General features: G+C 48.6%; 1 protein-coding gene across 1 annotated transcript in view; it reads left to right on the top strand.

Annotated features, from left to right (window-relative positions):
* The first annotated feature begins 2,754 nt into the window (after positions 1–2,754).
* Positions 2,755–7,429, top strand: part of LOC142585426 (uncharacterized) — a 199,863-nt gene continuing 195,188 nt past the window's right edge. Inside the window, exon 1 of the mRNA XM_075696185.1 lies at positions 2,755–3,322. The gene's annotated coding sequence lies outside the window, so the exon portion shown is untranslated. The remainder of the gene's footprint in view (positions 3,323–7,429) is intronic.

Raw genomic sequence — 7,429 nt, 5'->3', positions numbered from 1 at the left:
CACAATAATAATTTCCGATCATCCGAAGAGGCGCCGTCGCAAGCAAGAGACGTTTCGCCCGCAGCGCGAACTGAACGCGGGCGCGATCGTGAAGGGAAGCGGCGGCGGAAACCTACCCCCGTTGGAGGTGAAATCGTTCCGCCAGGGGAGAAACGAGCGCTGGCGTCTAGGATGAAACTTGGCGTGCGGTCGTCTATAGAGGGGTTCCTTCTTGCCCTCAACTGCGAGAGTATAAAAGCAGCTGCCCCCGGACGCCAAAAGAGGGCTCCGATTTCTTCTGTTGAGTAACGTGCACTCCCGTCTCTCTACTTCGGTCAACCTGACCGCCAACTCTTTGCGATGTTAGAATAAACAAGTTGTTTTGTTGTTACCAGTCGACTCATGCTTTGCCGGGACCTTCGGATGCTTCCAGTTGTACCCCAGGCCGCCAGGCCAACGCTACCCTTGGGGCTTGCGACCCAGGTGCAACAACGGGCGTCAGCGCCGAGTTCCCAACAACTCGTGCCAGCGGTGCGATTCCAACAACAATTACATTTCAAAGCACACAAGCACATCATTGGTAATACCCGGCCATTATCTGCGGGGTAACCGCATAGTTATGATTAACAAAAAAACAAAACAAAAACAAACACAAGAAGAGCTGGAGGTAAGGCTCTAGCGAAGCCGCTTTTATCTGTACCAAAACCGATCACGCTTCCACGGACAACTAGCGCATCATAGATACAATTGTGATGTTCTAGGATAGATATATGCACAGTGACATAATGGTTTCAGAACACACAAGCATCAGATGAGCACTAATCAAAATACTGCCCATGATTGGTTGGTTAAGATGCTTATTACAAAACGCCTTAACCAAGCTATAAGGTATCTACAGGCTCTTTGACGTAATCATATATTGTACACTGACTAACCCACCTAACACCGGGCTTATTAATTGCCTTAAGCCTAACATTTATTAAAATCAAATGAAATCAAACTTTACTCCGTCCACAAAACTTTGCAGAAGACAAAGGCAAATTAGATAAACATGGAACATTTCGAACAGCGTATAATTGGCACCACTTGATTTGAATGCGCATGTTCCAAGCGGCAGCGCGTACATTCACCAGTGCGTGCATGTTCAAGCAGTACAGCTGATATATTCACATTGTGAGACGCTTTTTAAATGCGCAAGCGTTTCTATGCCTACCAAGCGAGGAAACAAGTACGTCAATTCATCCGTCCGTCCGTCACGTAAGACAATCGCTTTCAACATAGTGCCCGCAGCAGCGAGCGAATTCACCTTCATGCTGCCTCTCGCTTCAACGCGAACTAAGCGGCGACAACACAGAGCACACGACGCTATCAGCACTCGGCGCACTCTGTCCCCTTCGCTGATCGCTTTCAAGATAGGGCGCGTGCGGACACGCCATACGCAGCCACCGATGGAGTACGGTTGATAATGGTTCGACGCGCATGGATAAGGCGCTAAGGAGCGATAACGGCGTATAATGATCAGAACGTTATCAGCGCACCTGGCGTCGACCCCTGCAATAGTGTGCTTGCGTCATCAATGCACCTTGCCCCACTGTCCTCAGCAGTTCACCTCACCGCAGCGCTGTCGTTCATACTGGTCCGATCAAGTTTCATAACATTGATAATGACACCCGGTTGTGTGGAGATGAGCAAATGGCATATTGCTTACGCATACTTAGACAACTCCCAGAGGATGTTTTGTGGGAAGCTTTTTTTTTTTCATGCAGCTCCAACTATTACATTTACTTGACTAAGCAGTGCCATAAACCCCGAAGATAAGAACATGGAGCAGGCAATTAGGCGCTAAATCAACCTTAATTCACTTGAGACACACTCGTTAAAGGCAAGAAAATAAAGACAGCTTACGTTCTAACGTCAAGTGATTATAAATAGAAGTAAATTGTTCTGATGAGACAAATGTTAAGCCATTAAGCAATGTGGGTCCGCCGAGACTCAAGCCTTTCCTTGCCTTTATTTTCGCCAACAACTCGCTGTTCTAGGCTATTTATCGATGCCACGCTTCCGAAAAAAATTCTTGCTCTATATATTTTTTTCGTTCTCCTGTTCTTGATGTTAAGAGCAGCATGTCAGGTCATTTTACTTGCTTGAGCTTAAAAGAAGGAACGCTGGGATTTCAGAGAACCAAAAAAGCAGGAAAGTATCAAAGAACATGAAGTACAGCAAGAAATGATGCCCTAATACGCCTCCACCCCGTACTTTTTGTGTTTTTAAAACACTGATGCAGTGAGTACACAACGAAAAGTGAAAACGCACGCAGGCACGCACACAAAACGGAAAGTGCCTCATACAAAGCGAGATAGGAGAGCTAAACCGGAACGAACCAGCATCCTCCTTTCCCTGCCGTCCCTCTTCCCTTCGCCAGCTCTCCGTTTAGGGAAGCTTTTTAGGGAAGCCAGTGGCCTGGAGATGGCGTTAGCCGGGTCGATAAGCGGGCTCGCTCCGCGAAAGGGAGAGTACCAAATATCAGGCTGAGAAAACGAAGCGAGGAGGAAAGAAAAAAAACACACGACTAAGAGCCGGCGCCACAGCCGCTGATGCCCTCCCCCTCCATTTCCTCACGAGGCCCCCACTGACCGGCCTCGCCTATGCAGCACCGCCGCACAGCGTTGGCGCTGTGCAGCGAAGCCGACAACGCAGCAGCGCGGCCACGGTGGCGCTCGCTCGCGCGCTCGCTGACGAGTCGTGCCGAGCGCGAGTTGCCAGCCGGCGGGACACCTTCGGCTCGCCGCCACCTTGGCGTCGTGTTTTCGGGCCAATAAGTGGAGGCAGCGCACGAACGGTGTTTACGTTGGCAGGCGCGCGGGCGAAGAGATAGAAGGGCGCGCTTGCAACGACGAGACATGGCTGCTATCCTTGGTTAGTTATCTTCCTCCTTTAACGCTCTTCCTTTGACTCGCTAGCAGACGTCGCCGGAAGTCTCCCGAATACGCGCGTCGTCTTCAGCCGTAGCTCTCTGGTCGCCAGCCGGAGCCTGAGGTCGAGCGGTGCAAAGAACCAAGACCGATGGTTATTTGAGCGCCCGGTTAGTTGTTACGCGGTGGGATCTTTTGTTTGTTTCATTTCGTTCTTATAGCCGCGTTACGAATCGGTAAATGGCTAAACGTACGCGAAACGTTTGACGCGGTACAGAGATCAAAAGAAACTCGCTGAGCATGGTTATTCGACTCTTCAGAAGCAGCTAGATTAAGGTGTATCGCTCTACGTTGAACGTTGGGACTGGAACACACGGAGCCGATCTTCGAGACGACACTGCTCATCGGGTCGACGCTTCCATGGAACACAGGTAAGAATGCTAGAGAAAAAAATTCCTCTAGTAGAAGTGATTACGGTGATCGTTTAGAGCCAGCCAAAATTAACACCACCGTTTTGTAGGCATGTTGGGTAGGCATGTAAGCGTCGTTTTGTTGCGGACATCATGGTGGCACTCGGTTCATTTGAAGTAACGCGTTAAGGTCTGCAGCAAGCTCTAATGCGTGAATAAGGCAAAAAAATGCAACGTTTCATTCACCAACAACGCCGCCGTGATTTGAAGAGTAGGTACGCCCTTTTCTGTCACTGCCCCGACGTGCCGAACATGCAATTGCACTGTACCCTATATAACCAGTGATATGTGATCCATATAAAGATGATTTCGCGCCACACTGTGAAGTCGGCGATTTAAAATTCATAAGGTTCTTTGGAAGCGAGAAAAGACGGAAAACACGACCCATGGTAAGATTTACTTAGCGTTATTTTCTGTTTAACGTAGTAGTTCTGCGGAAACCCGCAAGGTGGAGAGAAGTAATGAATAAAGGGAAAATGAGACATCCACCCGTTCGTAGCAATTGCTACAAAGGAAACCCATACGGGATCCTCGAAAGAAAAGCCTTTTCTTTCGAGGCTTTCGAGGCTTTTCTTTCGAGGAACCCGTATGGGTTTCCTTTGTAGCAATTGCTACGAACGGGTGGATGTCTCATTTTCCCTTTATTCATTATTTTCTGTTTAGGGCACTAATTTACAGAATCAATACGGGAGAGAAAGCAGATATGGCGAGCTAGTTCACCCATTTCTCCATTAGCTGGTAACAGCTATTAGACCGCGTTCGTATAGGCTCGGTTGAAGGATGCGTTTGCTTATAGATGAGCAAGCTCATTACGATGCAGGAAGGCATATCATAATAGAGACAGAAAGAGACCAAAAATTGATACGATGTGTACGTTAGTCGGCTAATCCAGTTCAGGCGCCTTGCATTCTGTCCCAGGAACAGTGGGAGGTGCTAAAACTGGCTGCAGCAAGAAATTCGCCATTGTTAACGTGGAATGCACCAACAGCGTTTACGGGGTGACCTGATGCGCATTGCGTGGAACGGCAGTAAATTACGCGCGAGTGAGTGAGAACAGGAACATGTACTTACTGAAATAGATAAAAAAAGCTCGTACACCCGGCCGCTGAAGTTTACGGACCACGGGATCTCCGAACACGCTCAATTCCCGAGCAGCCTGTAGCAGTAGCCAGTAAAAACGTACACGACAATGCTGTTAGCACATTCTAATCGAGGCCCGAAATGCAAATACCAAACTGCGTTGTGAGGTTGGGGAGGAATGCAGCTTTTTCTCAGATTTAACGGTCCGTAATATTTTGTGGCCGGGCATACATCGTATTGTTCGATCGCTACATTGCCAGCCACTGTGAAAGACTGCTGCGTTATATGCACATGCTTGGCAGTGGTGCTTATATTCTGGATATCTCCACACCTCTATGACGTTAATTGAATTTCAGGAAACAGAAAATTAAAGGAGCAAATGTGAAATATCAAAAATATGAGAGCAGCGTGTTGTGGTCAGTGCTTGTGGTCAGTGCATGGAACGCCTGTCTTAACTGAAGCGCTTGTACACTGCTTACTATATAGCACTGGTAAACTTGTGCACTGAATGTACACTACTTGTACATTGCTTGTATAGGCAAATATATGCAGAACGGGACACTGCATTGAAATGGCCGAGGTATAGTTGAGCTGTATGGGTGGGTTCTTTCGGATCCAACTCCGATAAACAATCTCCGACCATTCGCCTTACAGCAAGCACGAACGCCGGCTTTCGTATACTTAGATAAAACAAAGACCTAAGACCATCACATTTCTGATTAAAGAACGTCGAAGGAGAGGCTTACACGGATAACAGGCGTAGAAAATATTACACGCTAAATATAAGGCGAACATCCCGTAACATTGTGTAATGATATGTTCAATAAACTGAATCGAATAGAGCATGTATTCTGCAGCTTACCAACCTGCTCAGTGGATGACGCGCCATCACGTGACTGACATAAAGGTCACAATAAAGGGCGATGGACACTAAATTAGCTTAGAAGGATATTTCCATGGAACCCTATTTTTGTTATTTCGCCGTAAGAGATTGATAATTAAAAGAAAAAATTGATAACCAAACTTTCAATTTCTTTTCTTCTAATATTCCTCCGAAACCCTAGCACCGGTACGCCAGCGTGACGTCACCGATATTGAAGTATTGCTCGCGTATTCGGACCGCTGCGGCTCAGTAAGAGTTCTCAAAAACTTGCCATTTGGCTTCTTTTGAATACAAAGTAATTCATATTTACTGATGAAAAAAATCAACTAAGCTCGAGCGGACGCCGTCAAAATCTTCGACGTCACGGCGAGCTTACGCGGAAACTTCACGGTGACGTCGCCACTCGCCCTTTGTTTTCACGTATTTCTTGGCTTACCAAGTCTGCTCTCGCGGTGGGAGTGGCTTTTGTCGCATTGTTGGTAGATATCTGATGAATATTTTTTCAACTTACGTTTCTTTTTAGAGTGTCTTTGAGGCGCGTTTAGTCACTTTCATGAATATTGAAGGCGAAAGACTTAGATGTCTATGTTGGCGGTGCCCTCGGCGAAACTGCGCCGTGACGAAAAATGAGCAGAGATAGAGAATTAGAGAGACGAAAGGCAGAGAAGTCAACCAGAGTGAGTGCCCTGTGTCCTACTCTACATTGGGGCAGGGCCCTCCTCCCCAGGGAAGTGGGTAGAACCCGCCGTGGTGGCGTAGTGGCTTTGGCGTTGCGCCGCCACGGCCGAGGGGTGCGAAATTGAATCCCGGACGCGACGTGGCGCATTTCCTGGGGGGGGGGGGGGGGAGTATACAAAAATTGTCCGCATACCGTGCATTGGGTGCGCGTTGGAGAACCCCCAGGTTGCTAAAATTACTCCGCAGTGCCACACTACGACGTGCCTCTTAACCATACCGTGGTTTGGGCATGTACAACCCAATATTTTAATTTAGTTAAGAGGGTAGCAAAGATTCCATCAAGTCGGATTAGAGTGAATAAGAGGAAATAATGTCTCGTCGTAGAGCGGCTGCATTAAGCTTAAGGCAGCACACGACACGTGCGCAAATGTTTTTTTTTTCCATATTTCATGAGCAGTGGCTACTAGAACCATGCTCCTTTAAGGACCTCGTGAGCTTTTGCCAACAAAGCAAACACCGGTCTTCGAGGCGGCAACGTGGCTTCCTATTTGTCAAAAGACGGAAGTCCCATTGTATAGCGTGAGCCGTATTGAACAGATTGAGCAAACACATATTTTAAACACTGCGCTGGCCTTTCTTTAGTAACAAATAATATAGAAAGCGCCCGTTGGTGTCGCAATCTGCAGCAGCTGCTGCATATATAGGTTTTCTCGTGGGAATGGCTATGAAGTCCTTCCGCTCAAATAACTCCTTTTGCGCATAGAGGTCTCTCAAAGGAAGCTCTATTGCGACCCCACCGCGCGTGCTTTTTCTCAGAGATGGCAGTAAAATTTATTTCCGGAAAAAAGATAAAGCCCGTCTTGCACGTGTCGAGCATTGGCACCAGCTGCGGTTACGTGTGGCGCCGATAGTGGGAACGCGCTGTATGCTTTCCCCTCGTGTCGTCACGCTCGCCGCGTGAGCCTATAACGACCAATCACGTCTAAGCGATCATTTTCAAGCGAAGCTTGCATGGGCTCACAAGTTTCGGTGGCGTTGTTATCACGCAAAGAACCCCAGTTGCTCCCAGAGCAGAACAGCTACGGGTAAGGGTGGTTTGATGACTTGACAGCTGCGCCGGCGCCGGAGCGTGAGTCATTAGCAAGGATTCCAGCAGCATAGGCGCGCGCTCACGTCACGCGCGCAACCAATCAGAGCCTTTGCGCTTCCGCCGGAGAGCGAAAGGGCAGGAAAGGGTATCGCACGCGCTGCGCCGCCCCCTTTCGCTTCCGCTCAGTTCATTCGCGGAACGCGGATGGGACGGCCACGCGCCGTTTGTTCCCCCGAGGAACTGGCAGCCTTCGACGAGCGGCGGCGAGAATTTGCCCGTGAAAGGGCTCGCCGTAGGCGCGCTGATCCAGCTGTTAGAGCCGCCCGAGACCAAGCAA

The sequence above is a fragment of the Dermacentor variabilis genome, chromosome 6 (assembly GCF_050947875.1).
Source record: "Dermacentor variabilis isolate Ectoservices chromosome 6, ASM5094787v1, whole genome shotgun sequence".
In the NCBI taxonomy this organism is placed as follows: Eukaryota; Metazoa; Arthropoda; class Arachnida; order Ixodida; family Ixodidae; genus Dermacentor; species Dermacentor variabilis.
This window is presented reverse-complemented; position numbering and strand designations above follow the sequence as displayed.